The following is a 22,182-nucleotide window of genomic DNA, read 5'->3' on the forward strand; positions in this document are numbered from 1 at the left end:
CAGAAAGGTTTGACTGCACAGAGACCATAATAAATCAATTGCTTGCAGACTCATATCAAAACCCTATCAGTGAGCCTTCCTTGGTGGTGCAGTGGTTAAGAATCTGCCTGCCAATGTAGCGGACACGGGTTCAAGCCCTGGTCCGGGAAGATCCCACATGCCACAGAGCAACTAAGCCCATGTGCCAAAACTACTGAGCCTATGCTCTAGAGCTCACAAGCCACAACTACTGAGCCCACGCACCACAACTACTGAAGTCCACATGCCTAGAGCCTGTGCTCCACAGCAACAGAAGCCACCACAATGAGAAGCCCATGCACCACAATGAAGATTAGCCCCCACTCACCACAACTAGAGAAAGCCCGCATGCAGCAACAAAGACACAACACAGCCAAAAATAAAATAAATAAAAAATAAATTTATTTTAAAAAAACAAAAACAAAAACCCTATCAGTGAGTGGCAAGTGAAAACAAGCTCAGGGCTCCCACTGATTCTGCATTATGGTGAGTTGTATAATTATTCCATTATATATTACAATGTAATAATAATAGAAATAAAGTGTGCAATAAATGTAATGTGCTTGAATCATCCCAAAACTATCCCCCCTCCCCCACCCCCATCCATGGAAAAATTGTCTTCCACGAAACTGGTCCCTGCTGCCAAAAAGGTTGGGGACCACTGCTCTAGAGAACGCCAAAGATGACAGAGGAGACAAAGGAAGGACACCAGAGAAAAGTTCAACCTCTGACACTTGCAGGTACAGCAAATAGTAAACATAGACTAGCCAGATAAACTGAAAATATCACACTAAATGCCCATTTATCTTAGTTCCTTTGTCTCAGCACATCATGTCTGGCTTCCAACAAAAAATTACAAGGCATACTAAGAGACTTAATCTTGAAAGAAATCAGAAGAGAAATAAAACACCTTAGTTATGGAGAAAGAAGGATAAAAATTAAATCAGACTTGTTTTCAGAAATCATACAAAAAGAAAAGTTTGTGTTGAAGATTAAAAAAAAACACCCAGTAAGAGGTCTGTGTTGAGCAAAATTATCTTTCAAAAGTGAGAGAGAAATAATGACTTCCTGAGACAAACAAAAGTTGAGGGAATTTGTCACCAGTACACCTGCTTTGCAAGAAATGTTAATAAATGAATCGCAAACAAGGAAAATGAAAAAGAAAGGTAGAGCATTAGAGAATGAATAACTGAAGGGAAAACGAAATCATTTGTTTTTCATACTCTTAATTAATCTCACAAATAACAGTATGTTGAAAATAATAGCAACATTGTTTTCAGTAATTATAGCTTATGGATAAGTGAAATGTAAGCAATGTTATAAGGGCAGGGAAGGGATAATTGGGAACTCTGTTATGAGGAAGTTATACAACCAGTAAGTATTATAGTGTTCCCTGAAAGAGTACATAGGTTAATTGTAAATATATGCTGCAAATGCAAGGGCAACCACTAAAACAGTTTTTTTTTTTTTAAAGCATAATTGATATGCCAAAAGAGGAGGGGGAAAATAAAACAGAATCAGGTAAAATGCTCAATTAAAGCCAGAATGCAGGGGAAAAAAGGTGGAAGACAAAAGAGAAACAAAGAGCAAGCACAACAAATACAAAATAGTAAGAGGGACTTCGCTGGTGGTCCAGTGGTTAAGACTCCATGCTCACAATTCAGGAAGCCTGGGTTCGATCCCTGGTCAGGGAACTGGATCCCACATGCATGCTGCAACTAAAGGAGCCCACATGCCACAACTAAAGGAGCCCATATGCCACAACTAAAGAAGCCCACATGCCGCAACTAAAGAAGCCCACATGCCACAACTAAAGATCCCACATGCCGCAACAAAGATCCCACGTGCCACAACTAAGACCCGGCACAGCCAAATAAATAAATATTTTTTATAAAGGGAAACAGTAAGAGTATGGTAAATACTAATCCTGCTATATGTATAATTATTTTAAATGTCAATGGTCTAAATATAAGAACTGAAAGACAGATACCATCACAGGGTTTTAAAAAATAACAACTTATTGAATGTTGTCCATAAAAAAGCCACTTTAGGAGAAACTGACAGTAAAACAATAATATTTGGGAACTTTAACATCCCACTTACATCAAGGGACAGATCATCCAGACAGAAAATCATTAAGGAAACACTGGCCTTAAATGACACATTAGACCAGATAGCCTTAATTGATATATAGAAAGCATTCCATCTGAAAACAGCAGAATACACATTCTTTTCAAGTGCAAGTGGAAAAGATAATTCCAGGATAGATCACATGCTAGGCCACAAAACAAGCCTCAGTAAATTTAAGAAAATTGAAATCATATCAAGCATCTTTTCCAACCACAATGCTGTGAGACTAGAAATCAATTACAAGGAAAAAACTGCAAAAAACACGAACACGTGGACCTAAACAATATGTTACTAAACAACCAATGGATCACCAAAAAAATCAAGGAGGAAATCAAAAAATACCCAGAAACAAATGAAAATGAAAACAGGATGATCCAAAGCCTATGGGATGCAGGAAAAGCAGTCCTAAGAGAGTTTATAGCAATACAAGATTACCTCAGGAAACAAGAAAAATCTCAAATAAACAATCTAATCTTACACCTAAAGAAACTAGAGAAAGAAAAACAAAACCCAAAGTTAGTAGAAGGAAAGAAATAATAAAGATCAGAGCAGAAATAAATGAAATAGAGACCAAACGACAACAAAAACAGAAAAGGTCAATGAAACTAAAACCTGGTTCTTTGAAAATATAAGCAAAACTTCAGTCAGGCTCATGAAGAGAAAAAGGGAGAAGGCCCAAAATAATAAAATCAACCAGCACCACAGAAATACAAAGGATCATAACAGACTACTACGAACAATGATATGCCAATAAAATGGACAACCTGTAAGAAATGGATGAATTTTTGGAAGAGTAAAATCTCCCAAGACTCAATCAGGAAGAAATAGAAAATATGAACACACAAATTACGAGTAATGAAATTGAATCAGTAATAATAATTTAAAAAAAACTTCCCAGCAAACAGAAGTCCAGGACCACGCGGCTTCACAGGTGAATTCTACCAAACATTTAGAGCACAGTTAATACCTATCCTTCTCAAACTATTCAAAAGCGCAGAGGAAAGAAGAACACTCCTGAACTCACTCTATGAGGCCACCATCACCCTAATACCAAAACCAGACAATGATATCACACAAAAAGAAAATTACAGGTCAATTTCACTGAAGAACATAGATGCAAAAATCCTCAGCAAAATACTAGCAAGCCAAATTCAACAATACATTAAAAGGATCATACACCATGATCAAGTGAGATTTATCACAGGGATGCAAAGATGCTTCAATATATGCAAATCAGTCAATGTGATACACCACATTAACAAACTGAAGAATAAAAACCATATGATCATCTCAATAGATGCAGAAAAAGCTTTTGACAAAATTCAACACCAATTTATGATAAAAACTCTCCAGAAACTGGGCCCAGAGAGAACCTATCTCAACATAATAAAGGCCATATAAGACAAATCCACAGCTAACAACATTCTCAATGGTGAAAAGCTGAAAGCATTTCATCTAAGATCAGGAGCAAGACAAAGACCACTCTCCTCACTTCTATTCAACATAGTTTTGGAAGTCCTAGCCACGGCAATCAGAGAAGAAAAAGAAATTAAAAGAATCCAAACAGGAAAAAAAGTAGGAAAACTTTCACTGTTTGCAGATGACATGATACTATACATAGAGAATCCTAAAGATGCTCCCAGAAAACTACTAGAGCTCATCAATGATTTTGGTAAAGTTGCAGGACACAAAATCAATATACAGAAATCTCTTGCATTCCTATACACTAACCACAAAATATCAGAAAGAGAAAGTAAGGAAACAATCCCGTCTACCATCATATTGAAAAGAATAAAATACCTAGGAATAAACCTACCTAAGGAGGCAAAAGACCTGTACCCTGAAAACTATAAGATGCTGATGAAAGAAATCAAAGATGACACAAACAGATGGAAAGATATACCATGTTCTTGGACTGAAAGAATGAATATTGTTAAAATGACTATAATACCCAAGGCAATCTACAGATTCAATGCAATCACTATCAAGTTACCAATGACATTTTTCACAGAACTAGAACAAAAAATTTTTAAATATGTATGGAAATACAAAAGACCTCAAGCAGCCAAAGCAATCCCGAGAAAGAAAAAGGGAGCTGGAGGAATCAGGCTTCCTGACTTCAGACTATACTACAAAGCTACAGTAATCAAAACAATATGGTACTGGCACAAAAACAGAAATATAAATCAATGGAACAGGATAGAAAGCCCAGAAATACCCACAAACTTACGGTCAGTTAATCTACAACACAGGAGACAAGAATATACAATGGAGAAAAGACAGTCTCTTCAATAAGTGGTGCTGGGAAAACTGGACAGCTACATATAAAAGAATGAAATTAGAACATTCTCTAACACCATATACAAAAGTAAACTCAAAATGGATTAAAGATCTAAATTTAAGACTGGATATCAAAGACTCCTAGAGGAAAACATAAGCGGAACACTCTTTGACATAAATCGTAGTAATATTTCTTGGACTTGCCTCCTAAAGCAAAGGAAATAAAAGCAAAAATAAACAAGTGGGATCTAATTAAAAGCTTTCACACAGCAAAGGAGACTACTGACAAAATGTAAAGACAACATACTGAAAGGGAGAAAATATTTGCAAATGATATGACCAATAAGGGGTTTGTATCCAACAAATATAAACAGCTCATACAACTCAACATCAAAAAAGTTAAAAACCTGACCTAAAAATGAGCAGAAGAGGGATTTCCCTGGTGGTCCAGTGGGTAAGAGTCCATGCTCCCAATGCAGGGGGTCTGGGTTCAATACCTGGTCAGGAAACTAGATCCCACCTGCATGCCGCAACTAAGAAGCCCACATGCTGCCAACTATGAGGCTGCATGCCACAACTAAAAGATTCTGCATGCCGCAATGAAGATCCTGCATGCTGCAACAAAGACCTGGAACAGCCAAAATAAATAAATAAATAAGATAACTATTTCAAAAATAACTTAATTAAAATTTCTAAAAAAAAAATGAGCAGAAGAACTGAATAGACATATTTCCAAAGAGGACATGCAGATGACCAACAGGCACACGAAAAGATGTTCATCATTGCTAATAATCATCAGAGAAATGCAAATCAAAAACACAGTGAGCTATCACCTCACAGCACCAGAATGGCTGTCATCATGAAGAACACAAACAACAAATGTGGAGAGGATGAGGAGAAAAGGGAACCATTCTACACTGTTAATAGGAATGTAAATTGGTGCACCCACTGTGGAAAACAGTATGGATTTGTCTCAAAACACTAAAAATAGAACTGCCATATGACCCAGCAATTCCATTCCTGGGTACATATCCCAAAAAACAAAATTCAAAAAGACACATGCACCTCAACGTTCATAGCATTATTTACAATTGCTAAGATATGGAAGCAACTTAATTGTCCATCAACAGATGAATGAATAAAGAAGATGTTGTATATATATACAATGAAATACTACTCAGCCATAAAAAAAAACACAAAACGAAATTTTGCCATTAGCAGCAACATGGATGGACTTGGAGGGCATTATACTAAGTGAAATAAGTCAGACAGAGAAAGACAAATACCATATTATATCACTTACATGTGGATCCTAAAAAATACAACAAACTAGTGAATAAAACAAAAAAGAAGTAGACTCACAGATATAGAGAACAAACTAATGTTTACCAGTGGGGAGAGAGAAGAGGGGAGGGGCAATATAGGGGTAGGGAATTAAGAAGTACAAACTATTCTACATAAAGTAAGCTACAAGGATATATTGTACAACATGGGGAATACAGCCAATTTTTTTTTTTTTTTTTTTTTGCGGTATGCGGGCCTCTGTTGTGGCCTCTCCCGTTGCGGAGCACAGGCTCCGGACGCGCAGGCTCAGCGGCCATGGCTCACGAGCCCAGCCGCTCCGCGGCATGTGGGATCTTCCCGGACCGGGGCACGAAGCCGTGTCCTCTGCATCGGCAGGCGGACTCTCAACCACTGCACCATCAGGGAAGCCCATAGCCAATATTTTATAATAACTATAAATGAAGTATAACCTTTAAATATTGTGAATCACTATATTGTACAACTGTAATTTATATAATATCATACTCAACTATACTTCAATTTTAAAAACTCAGCAATAAGACAACCACCCCCAATTAAAAATGGGCAAAAGTTCTTAACACACATTTCACCAAAAAAGATATGTAGCTGGCAAATACACATACAAATGATGCTCAACATCACATACCGTTAAGGAATTGCAACTATAACAAAATGAAATACCAGCAGACAATGATTAGAATGGCTAAAATTCAAAACACTGAGAACGTGATATGATGGAGATGTGAAGCAATAGGAAATCTCATTCATTACTGGTGAGAATGGAGGATGACATGCCTAAGGTGGAAAACAGGAAGTCTCTTTCAAAACTAAATATACTCTTAATATTCTAAATGTTTCTATAAGCTTTATTTCTATCTGGCAAGACTTAGAGGTAACAAAGATATCCTTCAATAGGCAAACAGATAGACAATTAGTGGTGAAAATATCCATATGATGAAATATTATTCTGTGATAAAAAGAAATGAGTGATAAAAAGGCAGGATAAGACAAAGGAAACTTAAAACCATATTGTTAAGTGAAAGAAACCAATCTGACAAGGCTACAAAATTCCAAGTATATGACATTCTGGAAAAGACAAAAATATAGACCATAAAAAGATCTTTGGTTGCCAGGAATTTAGGGGTGGGGTGGACAAATGAATGAATAGGTAGAGCACAGGGAGTTTTAGGGCAGAGAAAGTATTCTGTATGTTACTGAAGTGATGAACACATGTCATTGTACATCTGCCAAGAACCACAGATTATATAACACAAAGAATCAACTCTAAGGTAAGTGTGGACTTTAATGCATCAATATTGTTGAATCAATTATAACATGCATACACAGTAATACAGATATAAAAAATAAGGTTAACGGCATGAAGGCAGAGGGATTATATGTGAACTCTGTATTTTCTCAAGTTTTCTGGAAAATAAAAACTCCTCTTTAAAAAGTAGTCTAGGGAATTCCCTAGCAGTCCAGTGGTTGGGACTCTGCACCTCCACTGCCAAGGGCCCAGGTTAAATCCCTGGTCGGGGAACTAAGATCCCACAGGCCACACGGTGCAGCCAAAAAAATAATAAAATAAAATAATAAATAAAAAGTAGCCTATTAGAAAAAAGAAAAGATTAAAACTTAACCTTTTCTTAATTCAAAAAGATACATACACCCCGATGTTCAGAGCAGCATTATTTACAATAGCCAAGACATGGAAGCAACCTAAGTGTCCATCAACAGATGAACGTATAAAGAAGATGTCATACATATGGAATATTACTCAGCCATAAAAATGAACTAATTCCATTTGCAGCAACATGGATGGACCTAGAGATTGTCATACTAAGTAAGCCAGACAGAGAAAGACAAATATCATATGATATCACTTATATGCGGAATCTTAAAAAAATGATGCAAATGAACTCATTTACATAACAGAAATAGAGTCACAGACATAGAAAACAAACTTCTGGTTACCAAAGGGGGAGAGGGGAAGGGGATAAATTAGGAGTTTGGGATTAAAATATACACACTACTGTATATAAAAGATAATTAACAAGGACCTAGTGAATAGCACAGGGAACTATATACTCAATATCTTATAATAACCTATAATGGAAGAAAATGTAAAAAAAGAATATATAACTGAATCACTTTGCTGTATACCTGAAACTAACACAACACTGTAAATCAACTATATTTCAATAAAAATTTTAAGTAGTCTATTAGCAAAAAAGAAAAGACTAAAACAGACACATTAGCATCCACCAGTGATCAGTGATGATTGAAACAGGCCATCGTTCATTTAACTGATTTGAACTTTAGCCATCACGGTGTGCTATGAGGCCTGCAGGCCAAGACTGGGAAGGGAGGTGAAAGTTCCGTTGAATGCCTTTTCCGAGAGCCCAGCCCTGTGTGTCCTGAGAAGTGAAATGAGTGCCTTGGTTATTGTCATCCGTGTCTAGAACTCCAACATGGATAAGGAGCGTGCTGGTGGGTGAAGCCTTGTATTGCAGAGTCAGTATACATGCAGACAAGTGTTACCTTGATTCATATGGTGGGTATCTATGAGGCAAGAGATTCCCAGAGTTCTTTTATCACAAAGGGGGAACTCTTAGACAATCATCTAGGAATCTGTAAACATGTCCAGATGGGCCAACTGTTGGCCAGTGCTCAGATGACAGCCTGATGTTTGGTCAGCTGTGTGACCCTTGGGTCCAGTCTTTTATCAGGGACGTCCCAGTTAAGGGATGAAAGCAGCAGCTCTTCATCCCTACTGAGCACCATCATGTAGGACTGTGGCCATGTCACCCATAAAGTATACAAAGTCCTCATTGCTTTTATTTTTTCACAGATTTTTTAAAATTTTTATCGGAGTATAGTTGCTTTACAATGTTATGTTAGTTTCTGCTGTACAGCAAAAAGTGAATCAGTTATACATATACATATATCCCCTCTTTTTTAGATTTCCTTCCTATTTATGTCACCACAGAGCATTGAGTAGGGTTCCCTGTGCTATACAGTAGGTTCTTATTAGTTATCTATTTTATACATAGTAGTGTATATATGTCAATCTCAATCTCCCAATTCATCCCACCCCACCTTGCCCCCTTGGTAACCATAAGTTTGTTCTCTACATCTGTGACTCTATTTCTGCTTTGCCAATAAGTTCATCTGTACCATTTTTCTGGATTCCACATATAAGCGATATTATACGGTATTTGTTTTTCTCTTTCTGACTTACTTCACTCTGTATGACAATCTGTAGGTCTATCCACATCTCTGCAAATGGCTCTATTTCATTCCTTCTTATAGCTGAGTAATATTCCATTGTATATATGTACCACATCTTCCTTATCCATTCCTCTGTCGATGAACATTTAGGTTGCTTCCATGTCCTGGCTATTGCAAATACTGCTGCACATCACTGCTTTTCATTCAGTTAATCCCAAGGAGCTTCCCAGGGAGCCTAGCAGTCTGGGGAAGGGATGACCTCCTTCAGCATCACGGTACCTGGCAAGGGACTGAGGAGAGGGGAGGCCACCCGCTCTTGCAGGGAGGAATACGGAGGGCCCAGGTTTGGCTCTGTTATGTTGCAAGGAGGTGTCGGTAGCCATGCTGAGCTCATGAGGTGCTGTTTCCAGATCCCAAGGCATAATGAGCAGCAGGGTGGAGGGTCACATGCTCAGGGCCTGGGAGAACCTCTGTTTTCAGGAAAGCACAGTACCTGGTGGAAGTGCAGCTCTAATGACATATAGTGTGGGGCAGAGGAGGGCAATTCTTTGCATCAAAAACCTATGGACAGGGGCTTCCCTGGCGGCGCAGTGGTTGAGAGTCCACCTGCCGATGCAGGGGACACGGGTTCGTGCCCCGGTCCGGGAAGATCCCACATGCCGCGGAGCGGCTAGGCCTGTGAGCCATGGCTGCTGAGCCTGCGCATCCGGAGCCTGTGCTCCGCAACGGGAGAGGCCACAACAGTGAGAGGCCCGTGTACTGCAAAAAAAAAAAAAAAAAACAAAGAAAAGAAAAAACCTATGGACAGGGCTTCCCTGGTGGCACAGACCGCCTGCCAATGCACGGGACATGGGTTTGATCCCTGGTCCGGGAAGATCGCACATGCCACGGAGCAACAAAGCCCGTGCACCACAACTGCTGAGCCCACGTGCTGCAACTACTGAAGCTTGTGCACCTAGAGCCCATGCTCTGCAACAGGAGAGGCCAACGCAATGAGAAGCCTGCACACAATGAAGAGTAGCCCCCGCTCGCTACAGCTAGAGAGAGCCCTCATGCAGCAACAAAGACGTAAGGCAGCCAAAAATAAATTAATTAAATAAATTAATATTTTTAAAAAACCTATAGACAGGGGAACTTCCCTGGTGGTGCAGTGGTTAAGACTCCACGCTCCCAATGCATGAAGCCTGGGTTCAATCCCTGGTCAGGGAACTAGATCCCACATGTATGCTGCAACTAAGAGTTCACATGGCACAACGAAGGAGCCTGCCTGCCACAACTAAGACCCAGCACAACCAACCAAATAAAGAAATAAATAAAACCTATGGACAGGGACTTCCCTGGAGATTCAGAGGTTAAGATTTCGCCTTCCAATGCAGGGGGTGCGGGTTCAATCCCTGGTCGGGGAGCTAAGATCCCACGTGCCTAGCAGCCAAAACACCAAAACAGAAAACAGAAGCAATACTGTAACAAATTCAGTAAAGACTTTAAAAATGGTCATCAAAAAAAAATCTTTAAAAAAATGGACAACTTAAGGCCACGATGCGTAACTCAAGGAGGCATGAGAGAAGTTGCTACACCCTCTACAGTGAGTGCCTGCTGTGTGGTAATTTAAACACACTAAAGACCCTTCTATGGTAGGGGTGCCCATTCAAGGTGGGCCAATTTGCAAGTAACAGCATAAATGGACTCAAGTAAAATTGGTAAACAAGAAATACGTTGCCTCTGAACATCAAAAGAACCAAGTAGATGCTTTGGATGCTGAGAGGGACAAGAGCTATTTCTTACAGTGTCAGGGAGGGAGAAGCCGTCTCATTAACAAAGAATTTTCAGGAGGGAGAAGCCGTCTCATTAACAAAGAATTTTCAGGAACTTAACCAGTGTTAGGGCCTCACATTATGTGTGGGGCAATGACCCATCCATTTTGGGAGGTACTCCTTTTTTCATTATTTCTCTTCCTGAATGAATGTCAAACCAGTGTCCTCAGAGGAGGATATCACTGGCCTCGTGTCAGACCTGTGCTCCTGGAGCCAGGTAAATGTGGTTCAGATCCTGCCTGCAGAGACTGTGTGCAGTGGTAACTGTGCTGAGGTTCCCTGAGGATAGCCAGGTAAAGGTGTATCATGTCCCTTCAGAGGCGGGACCATCTGCAGCTGAGAGGCTATTCAAATAGGCACTGAACAGAACACACTTAGCCAAATCTGGGAGAGCAGGATATTTACCCGTTGCTGAGTGGATGGAGTCAGTAATTCCCATAATGCTGCGGACTGAGAATAGGGGTTTGTGTGGTGAGACCACAGCCTCCAGGTTGCAGTAATGCACTGTGAGGTGTCATTCATTCTCTCCAAGTTTAAGAGCAGGCCAAATTCCACTATTAAAGGAGAAGAACAGTGGATAATCACTTCTTCATTAAATAGGTGTTATACAATGGTTTTCAATCCTTCAAAGTCCTGTTTACTTTGGGACAGATTAAGTAACTTAATTGGGGTGGGGGGCCTTGGTGGGGGTAAGGTCTGTGGAATCCCATTTTTGTCAAGACAATTTGGAAGTGCTAAAGACTTCATTTAAATGTAATTCATGTTGGTACAGCCACTATGGAGAACAGTATGGAGGTTCCTTTAAAAACTAAAAATAGAGCTACCATATGATCCAGCAATCCCACTCCTGGGCATATACCTGGAGAAAACCATGGTCCAAAAGGATACATGCACTCCAGTGTTCATTGCAGCACTGTTTACAATAGCCAAGACATGGAAGCAACCTAAATGCCCATCAACAGATGAATGGATAAAGAAGATGTGGTACATATATACAGTGGACTATTACTCAGCCATAAAAAAGAATGAAATAATGCCATTTGCAGCGACATGGATAGACCTGGGGATTATCATACTAAGTGAAGTAAGTCCGACAGAGAAAGACAAATATCATATGATACTGCTTATATGTGGAATCTAAAAACATGATACCAATGAACTTATTTACAAAACAGAAATAGACTCACAGACATAGAAAACAAACTTATGGTTATCAAAGGGGAAAGGCAGGGGGGAGGGATAAATTGGGAGTTTGGGATTGACATATACAGTCTACTATATATAAAATAGATAACCAACAAGAACCTACTGTATAGCACAGGGAACACTGCTCAATATTCTGTAATCATCTAAATGGGAAAAGAATTTGAGAAAGAATAGATATATGTATATGTATAACTGAATCACTTTGCTGTACACCTGAAACTAACACAATGTTGTAAATCAACTATAGTCCAATATAAAATATTTTTTTAATTTTTAAATAGAAATAAAATATAATAGCAGAAATTTAAAATTTTTTAATAAATTTAATTCATGACTCATTAGTGTAGAGTTTCCCTGCTTGGTATGGGATATTTTAGGACACTGGGTATTATGACCATGGGGAATTTAGGCAAGACAGTAGTTTTCTGATGATTAAGGTGAGGCATACCTATTTGTCCCCCATAGTATATTCAGTAACTCCCCTAAGATGATCATGAGTACCTTGCTTAAATTTAGTGGGACCCCCATATGACTCTACTTTGAGACCTAGTATTGATTAATTGCTTGAAGATTTCTGAATTAGTGCGTTACACCAGATGGCAAAATTAATTCAGAACCTATGTTGTAGAGGGCAAAAGCCAAGCCGTGTCCTTTTACCGTTTTTGTTGCGTAAAATATTTTAGTATATGTTGGATTGCCAACTGGTCAAATTGTTTCAGTACTTTTTTTTCTTTTGCTTCCTCCCTCCTTTCCTCCCCTGTTGTATTTTCATCACTGGATATACTTCATGGGAAGAGGTGTCCTCTCTACCCCGGTGCTTATCATTTTTTCCCTCCAGAGAGCCTCACACCAGTGCCATTAGGGTTAGGGGTCTCCCCCATGACAACTGGTTGCTTCGTAGGGTTTAAGGACCCAGGGCTTAGTTTGAGTTTGTACTAGTACCTTTGCTGGCCACAGAGGTGCCATGGTGTTGTCCCCTATAACCCCAAGAGTAGGATCTTTGTCGCAGTAGAGGCAGGGGCCACAGCAGCAGAGGTACCCAAGGGTCCTGGTGAGCCCCTAGAATTAGGAGGGTGAACGCAGCTGCCATCTACGGGCTGCCGTTCCCCCTCTCTTCTCTTTCTCCCTATTTAAATAGCAGATGTTTCAGGAGTGGCCACCCCTTTTCCAGGGTATAGTCCCCCTCTGCCACCCAAACCCTGGCGGGTGTCAGGGCCAAACCAGCCTCTGTCATCGCTTCACTCTAACACTCAGATAAATCCGGCAAAGGCATCAACACAGAACTACTTTAAGGAGAGCCCCAATCCCATACTCCTGCTCCTAAAAGCTTTAGGAAGTCTCAAAACTGCCATCTCCGGCTGGCTGAACACAGAACTGAGTCCTGGTGGGGTCAACAATGCAACAAAGGGCAGCACAGCTCACAGCACGAGCTCCCCAGCACCCAGCAGCCCACAGCGCCGGCCCCCATCAGAGAGCAGAGCAGGTGAGCGAGTCAGAGCAAGAGAAGACAGACCCGTGGTGGGGTGGTCATGTCCGGACGTGCTGCTCACGGCGCCAACTGTTGTGGTCACCTGCAGAGGTAGGGTTCCCTTGTTGAGGTTGATGCTGATATGCACACACATGCACACATACCAAAAGGGTAGGAAAAGGCTTACAACTCACACAACTGAGGTCTCAGGAAAGGGCAGGGCTGGCCCCTCAGGCAGCTCAGAAACGGCTTCAGAAACCAAAGAGAGGAGCCTGGCCTGGATGTTCACTGTGGTTGAGGAGTGAGGCTAGGGCCAGTGTTCTGCACACAGGGGCCTGTGCGGGTGGAATCTCCTGCTCTAAGGGAGGGACCACCCAGGCCTTCTCATCAGCTTGTCCAGGTGGGGGCACGAGAGGAAGAGGGCGGGGTGAGGCTTAAGCTGTGAGCTGTCAAACATCCAAAAATGGGGAGTCCAGTCCACACTGCCACTGCAGGGGGCCGGGGTTCAATCCCTGGCCCGGAAACTAGGATCTCACAAGCCACGCAGCCAAAAACAGAAAAAAATGGGGTGTCTGCTCATTACAAGCGCAAATGTGTAAGAAAAAAAATGCATTTGCAATTGCTTGTTTTTATATAAAGAAACACAAGAAGCTCAAGAAATGATCAACACAGGTATTGGGGTGGCTGAAGCAAGAGCACTAGAGGCGCCCAGGATATGCTGGTGGGGAATCTTCTTAAGTTAGATTCTTATCTTACAGTTTTTTTAACCTTAACATGCATTATTAAAATAAACAGTATGTAATTTATTACCTACCCGATTATCTGTTAGCCTGTATTTTTAACTTACCTTTGCTTTTTCAAATTCATTAATTTTAACTTTTCTTCATAGGAAACCATTCTAAGATATAGTCCTTTAAACCTTAATGGTTATAAAAGCTTAAGCCATAAAAAAAATGAAAATTTTCAAATCTCTTCCTAACTAAACAAGAGGCTATTTTAAGCTACCTTAAACCCTTTCTGGAACAAGGTTGGGTATAAACAGTGAACTTTAAAAATGAAAACAAATAACAGGAGGCATCAGAGTTTGTCCTTATATATCCAACGGGAGGGTCTTTGGGGGAATGGGTTGCATATTATAATGCACTAAAGGTTTGGGCCTAATCCCATAAACATAGCATGGTTCTCAAAGATTTAAGTAAGCTTTGAGTAGTTTTCCTCCCATCAATTAAAATGGAAATTCATTTGGCTTGGCAATAGTATAGCCTTTTAAATATCCAAATTCTCAGGGATATGCACATAGAAAACCTAATTTAAAAATTGAAAATGTACCTGAAAATTTAAATTTACCCATCTCACATCTTGAGGTTCTCTGCCCTAAAAGGAGCAAATATTCTATTTGTCTCCAGAATTTTCTCGTCCAACACGCACTGTATCTTTCAGTCAACTTAACATTCTCAAAGCCCAAGAAATTAAAAGTCTCACACACTCCCACAGGAAATAAAATTACAAACTTTTTTAAGGGAAAAAAACTTTTTTAAGGGAAATCAGTTACAGGGCCCTAATAATCAACAGGTAAAGGAATCAAGGGGGAAAATCACAAATATTCGAATCAGCTGAAATACGCAGCCTGAGCCCCACAGTTTAGAAGCAAAAGCTACATTCTGAAAGTGAAACACCTTCCCAAGCTTTGGGCTCCAGACTCTCCTCGTTGAGATAGAACCGCCAGGCCAGGTCAGTCCCTGGAGAAGGAGGGTGGGGACACCAGAGCAGTCACAAGAATAAACTCTGGGACCTCCGCCTGCCCTCCTCTCCCTGGGGGATAATGGAAAAAGCTTCCTCTCCCAGGCTTCCATTCTCACAATGAGGAAACTCTCACCCAAATTCAACTAAAGGTTCTGACCCAGAGAACTCCCAAATTCAAGACCCTTCGTCAGAAGACAGAATGCGTGACCTTCACAGATTTTCTCAATGGGCACAAATTACTTGGATCATGCCTAAGCTGTGGATGCCAAACTCCAACCTACATCTAGAAATAGGCACAAAGGGACTACAGTTACAGCCTCAAAAAGGGCATCACTCCACACTGCCACCCCCATTGCAGGTGCATCCCCAGCTTTCCAGGGTTGGAGCTTCTCTCAGTAGAAAGGGCTCCTTCCAGGTGGGTGTGAGCAGGTAAGCATCTGCAGCGGGAGGCTTTCAGGAAGAACCAACTGGCTTTCAAGTCCTTCCCTTTGCAGCCTCAAGGCGGGGGCTTCGCTTAGAGACACTGACCTCAAACTCTGCTCCCAGCCAAGTTGCTCTGGACCAGCATTGACATTTTAAAAGTGACGAACCCACTGTTTGGAGAATGCAGTAAAGTCACTCAAAAGCAGTGTTTATGTGTAAAGGAGGGAAGAAATTTGCAAGGCTAGTTCAATGAGAAAACTCACAAATATCTATTCCCTTCAGAAATGAATATAACAGTTAATTATTATTTCCACAGCAAGAAACTGCTTGGAAAACAATCACATTTGAACACTTCTAAGTGTTGCGAGTCTAAGACCTGATGTTCCACTTGAAACGCCCCCAAAATAAGGACAGACTGTAACCAAGCAGGACCCTATGGGGTCTTCCAGAACAGATCTCCTCCCCCCACCCCCCGCCATGTCCTCCACCTGCCTCTTGTCTGTAGAAAAACTTTAGACTCCTAGGCCTTCCCAGAGTTCCAAAGAGTAAATTTAATCAGAGAAGTGAGAAAATGCAGAAAAAAAGGACAACAGTCAAGCAATATAAAATAATAATACTTTAGCCATTAAAGTCAAGAACCTTTAGTTCCTCCTCAAGAGCTATAGATAATATTCGCAGCCATGTCCTTTGAGCTGTTCTGCAGATACTGAAATCCTCACCAGGTGGAAGATGTTAACTGTATGCTGCCCACCAGCACCTAGATCCCAGAACAGCTGGAAACAGAAGGTTGATGATGCTGACTCCCAATTACCTCACTGCCAACCAATCAGAAGAATGTGCACAAGCTGATCATACACCCCACAACACCCTCTCCCTCACCCCATCTTTAAAAATCTTTCCCTGAAAGCCTTTGGGGAGTTCAGGACTTTTAAGCACTAGCTATCTGGACTCCTTACTTGGTGCCCTGCGATAAATGCTGCACTTTCCTTCACCACATCCCAGGGTCAGTAGATTGGCTTTACTATGTGTGGGCGAGCAGACCCAAGTTTGGCTCCTAACAAGACCTCAGAATATTTATACACGCTCCCAGGGGAGTAAAAAGGAAACAAGAAATAAACGGAACAAACGTAATAATACTGAAATACATTATTTCATTTCTTAGAAACTCATTTCTTTGTAAATATTTTATACTGTCTTTCAAGATCTATTCATTAAATACATTTTATATATTGAAAAACTGAGACTCAAGGGAATAAATTTTTCAAGGTGACAAACACAAAGAGGGGTAGGGCTGACAGGTGAGAACACCCAGGAAAGTTTCCAAAGACGTACCGCTGCCCCAAAGACTTCCCATAGGATATAGGTATCCAGGAAAGATCCAGGGGGAGAGACACAAGGATTTCATATAAAGTAGTTCCAGCTGGTAATTCTCTGATTTCCTTTCATGTAAAATATCCACAAACAAAAAATAAATCTTTTAAAAAGAGCCATCCATCGGCTGTGGAGAATAAACAATTAAAATATTGGGTCCGTTTGAAATGCACCACGGAGAACGAACAGCTGATAATGATGCTGTGAATTCGAGAGGGCAAGTGGGCCTTGGGAAGGTGGGAGGGATCTGAAAGTTTAGGGATTTACTTCCAGTCCTAGGAAGAGCTAGGCTTGGGGGACAGTGTCATGGATTTGAGGTCCTGCTTCCTAAAATTTTAAAAAATTCGAAAGAGAATGGGTGCCGCCTGGGAAGAAAACAGGGACTGGGGATACCACAGACCACAGCTCCTCCCACGCACGAACCCCGGAAACCGAGTCACGACTGTCCCTTGATGACCCTCCCCAAGGTCACCGTACAATCTGGGGGACTCGGGGGGCTGCGGGCGCAGAGCTACCCAGGAGCCGAAGTCACGGCGCGAAGCGACGGGACAGGACTCCCGGGGTCCCGGCTGCCGGCCCCGCCCCCACTAGCAAGACGGAGGGGACTGAGGTCCGAGCGGCGCCCCCGGCCCACGCGAGTTCGCAGACTCCAGAGTTGACTGCAGGGAGGCCAGCGTCCCGCCACGGCAGGTTCCGACTCAATCCCCTCTCCCCGTCCTGGGACACATGGCCCCGCACACTCACCGTTTCCCCCCTTCTGGGGTCCCCGGCGTCCTCCCTTCCACTCCCGCGGCCCGGGCAGGTCAAGGCGCAACAGACGGTCCAGCAGAGACACCTGAGGCGGTTAAGTGCCAGTAAGCCGCGATCCCGGCGCATCCACAAGGCATAGCGATGTCCACGCCCGGCCGAGCGTCGCCCCACCCACCTGCCCTTGATGTGCCTGCTAGAGGACTGTTCGCAAGGACCCCCTCTCACCACCACCACCACCCCGCCCCCAGAGTTAACAGCAGGTGGAGGTCACGTGGCCAAGCAGACCCGGCTTCCGCTCTGGCCCTCCAAGGATCTTTGCTTTCAACCAAATCCTGCTTCGGACCTGAATGGGGCACAGGTGTAAGCAGGTTACTCAAAGCTGTTTCTAGATGGACCGACGCTTTGAGGAGCAAGTCGGTTGCCAGGACCAGGCCAGACTGGAGCAGGAGGATCTCCTCTCACCAGTCACAAGCTATGAGACATGTTCATTAAATTCTTAGATGTATGGGTTTGGTTTTTGTTTTTTGTTTTTTTGCGGTACGCGGGCGTCTCACTGCTGTGGCCTCTCCCGTTGCGGAGCACAGGCTCCAGACGCGCAGGCTCAGCGGCCATGGCTCACGGGCCCAGCCGCTCCGCGGCATGTGGGATCCTCCCGGACCGGGGCACGAACCCGTGTCCCCTGCATCGGCAGGCGGACTCTCAACCACTGCGCCCTAGTGGGAAGCCCTAGATGTATGTTTTACATTAGTTTTTCAGTGTGTTCTTAAAGCACTTTGAGAAGTAAACAACTGTAATAGCCCTACAGCAAAATTCCTGTTTTCACTGATAAAAGAAAAACAATAAATTATAAATGTCATATATGTCCCACAATATTATAATTGTTATAAATGTCCCACATTAAATTATAAATGTCCCACATCATATAAATGTGGGATGTACCCAGAAACTATTAATATGCTTAAGAGATTGGATTGCAAACTCTTAATGCATTTAGCCATTTATTTGAAAGGCTTTGTTAAGATGCAACACATACTATACAATGGACCACTTTAACATGTACAGTGCTGTGGTTTTCAGTATATTCATCACTATGGTCAATTTTATTTTTTTTTTATTTATTTTATTTTATTTTATTTTTGGCCACCACTGCGTGGCATGTGAGATGTTAATTCCTCAACCAGGGATGGAACCCGTGCCCCGGGTGCAGTGGAAATGTGGAGTCTTAACCACTGGACCACCAGGGAAGTCCCTGTGGTCAATTTTAGAACATTTCCATCATCTCAAAAAGAAACCCCTGTACCCTTTAGCTATCAGTATCTTCCCATTTTCCTCCTTCAGGCCCCAGGCAGTCACTTATCTACTTTTTGTCTGTGTAGATTTCAGTATTCACTGACTTCCTATGAATGGAATTATGTAATATGTGGACTTTGTTGTTGGCTTCATTTACATAATTTTTTCAAGGGATATCCAGGTATCAATACTTCCTTTGTTTCTGTGGCTGAATAATATTCCATTATATGGGCATAGCACGTTTTCTTTATTCATCTGTTAATGGGCATTTGGATTGTTACTACCTTTTGACTATTATGAAAAATGTTACTATAAGCATCTGTAAAAAAAATTAATAAAAGTTAATAAACATTTATTTGTTTAAATAAAACTTGTTTAATTAAACAAATTAATTAAATAGAGTCAGGAGAGCAGAAGGGGGAGCTCCCACACCCTGCAATCATAGCAGAGCCCAAGAGGAAGGAGAAAGACTCCTTTCTTGGCAAAGATTCAGCCAGTGAAAAACCATAGACTGTTTACTATAACCCTCCCAAAGTCCTTATCCCTTCTGTAAAAGCATTCTCCTTCCCTTGCTCTGGGGAGACTTGCACACAGCTTGCGGTGGTTGCACACCCTGAATTGCAGTTCTCTGCTGATCCTGAATAAACCCATCTTTGCTGGAGAAATAGCTGACAGTCTGTTTCAAATCAGTGCTGTCATGTACAAGTTTTTGGGTAAACGTGCTTTTATTTCACTTGGCCATATGCCTAGGAGTGGAATTGATGGGTCATGTGGTAATTCTAGGTTTAAGTTTTGAGGAAATGCCAGACTGTTTTCCAAAGTGGCTGCATCATTTTGTATTCCCACCAGCAGTATAAGAGGGTTCCAATTTCTCCATATCCTCAAGTACACTTATTCTTTCACTTTTGATTCTAGCCATTCTAGTGGGTATGGAGTTGTATCTTATGCGGTTTTTTTAACTGTTATAATTAACATATAACATTATATTAGTTTCAGCTGTACAACATGATGATCCCACATTTGTACATATTGCAATATGATCACCACAATAAGTCTAGTTAACCTCTCTTACCACACATAGTTACAAAAAAAATTTTATCTTGCAATGAGGACTTTAAAGCTCCACTCTTTTAGCAAGTTTCAAATCTGCAATACAGTATTTATTGACTACAGTTGCCATGCTGTACATAACATTCCCATGAGTTATTTTATAAATGGAAATTTGTATCTTTTGACCCCCTTCGTGCATTTCACCTAACCCCCACCCTTGTTGTGGTTTTGACTTGTATTTTCGTAATGTGTAATCGTGTTCAGAAATCTTCATATGTTCTTGACCATTAGTATATCTTCCTTGGAAAAATGTCTGTTTTGCCACTTTTTTAAATATTTATTTATTTGGCTGCACCGGATCTTAGTTGTGGCATGCAGGATCTTTTAGTTGTGGCATGAGGAATCTTTAGTTGTGGCATGCGGAATCTTTAGTTGCATCATGCAAACTCTTAGTTGCGGCATGTGGGATCTAGTTCCCTGACCAGGGATCGAACCCTGGCCCCCTGCACTGGGAGTGTGGAGTCTTAGAGACTGGACTACCAGGGAAGTCCCAAGTGTTTTGTCACTTTTAAACTGGGTTATCTGGCTTTCTATTATTGGTTTATAGGAATTCTTTATTTACTCTTGATGCAAGTCCCTTATCAGATACATTATTTTCAAATTTTTATTCCATTCTGTGAGTAGTGTTTTCACTCTCTTGCTTTAAAACTTTATACTTTTAATTGTGATGACATACACATACCATAAAATTTACATCTTAACTATTGCTAAGTGTACAGTTCAGCTGTGTGAAGTACATTGACTATGGGAAACCAATCTCCAGAGCTGTTTTCATCACGCAAAACTGAAACTCTATACCCAATTAAACAGCAACCCCCATTCACACCCTACTCCAGCCCCTGAAACCATTCTATTTTCTGTCTCTATAAATTCGACTGCTATAGGAACCTTATATAAATGGGATCATGAAGTATTTGTCCTTTATGGACAGGCTTATTTTACTTAGCATAATGTCCTCAAGGTTTATCTATGTTGTAGCATATGTCAGAATTTCCTTTCTCATTAAATCTGAATACTATTCTATTACATGTATATACTACATCTTGTTGATCCATTCATCCCTTGATGAACACCTAGGTTGCTTCCACATTTTGGCTATTGTGAATAAGGGTCCTATGAACAAATATACAAATATATGTCCATGTTTTGAATTCTTTGGGGTATATACGCAGTAGAGGAATTGCTGGATCATATAGTACCTGTATAATTTCTGAGGAACTGCCATATTGTTTTCCATACAAGCAAAATGATTTTACATGCCCACCAATAGTGCACAAGGATTCTAATGGGTGTGTTCCCTTTCTTGATGGTGTCCTTTGGTGCACAAAATTTATTAATTTGGTGAAATCCAAAATATCTTTTTTTGCGGTTTCTGCTTTTGGTGTCATATCTAAGAATACTTTGCCAAATCCAAGGTCATGAATATTTCTGCCTATGTTTGTTAAGAGTATTGTAGTTTTACTTCTTATGTTTGGGTCTTTGTTCCATTTTTTGTAAATTATTGTGTGTGGTATGAAGTAAGAGTCCAACTTCTTTCCTTTGCATGTGGCTATCCAGTTGTCCCAGCACTGGGATTTTACACAAACCTTATCACAGGCCCACATCTACTTGACCTTCACAGAGTAAATTGTTCTTACCTCCATCCCATGTGGTAGAGGGGAGTCTCCTGGTCCCCAAACCAATGCCCAAGTTGGGTTTACCCAAATGAGTTGAAAATTTAAGGCTGCACAAAAACCTGCATGTGGATGTTTATCGCAGCTTTATTCACAATTACCTAAACACAGAAGCAATTGAGATGTCCTTGGTGTAGATGAATGGATAAATAAACTGAGCTACCTCCAGACAATGGAATATTACACAGCACTAAAAAGAAATGAGCTATCAAACCATTAAGAGACATGGAGGAAATTTAAATGCATATTACTAAATGAAAGAAAACAATCTGAAAAGGCTAAATACTGTATGATTCCAACTATATACCATTCTGGAAAAGCAAATCTATGAGACAATAAAAGATCAGTGGTTCAATGTTCATTGCAGCAC

General features: G+C 41.1%; 1 long non-coding RNA gene across 1 annotated transcript in view; it reads right to left on the reverse strand.

Annotated features, from left to right (window-relative positions):
• LOC141278387 (uncharacterized) overlaps positions 1-17,859 on the reverse strand; it is a 120,644-nt gene extending 102,785 nt beyond the window's left edge. The window contains exon 1 of the long non-coding RNA XR_012331070.1: positions 17,734-17,859. This is a non-coding gene — a long non-coding RNA (uncharacterized lncRNA). The remainder of the gene's footprint in view (positions 1-17,733) is intronic.
• Positions 17,860-22,182: the final 4,323 nt, after the last annotated feature.

The sequence above is a fragment of the Tursiops truncatus genome, chromosome 3 (genome assembly GCF_011762595.2).
Source record: "Tursiops truncatus isolate mTurTru1 chromosome 3, mTurTru1.mat.Y, whole genome shotgun sequence".
Lineage (NCBI taxonomy): Eukaryota > Metazoa > Chordata > Mammalia > Artiodactyla > Delphinidae > Tursiops > Tursiops truncatus.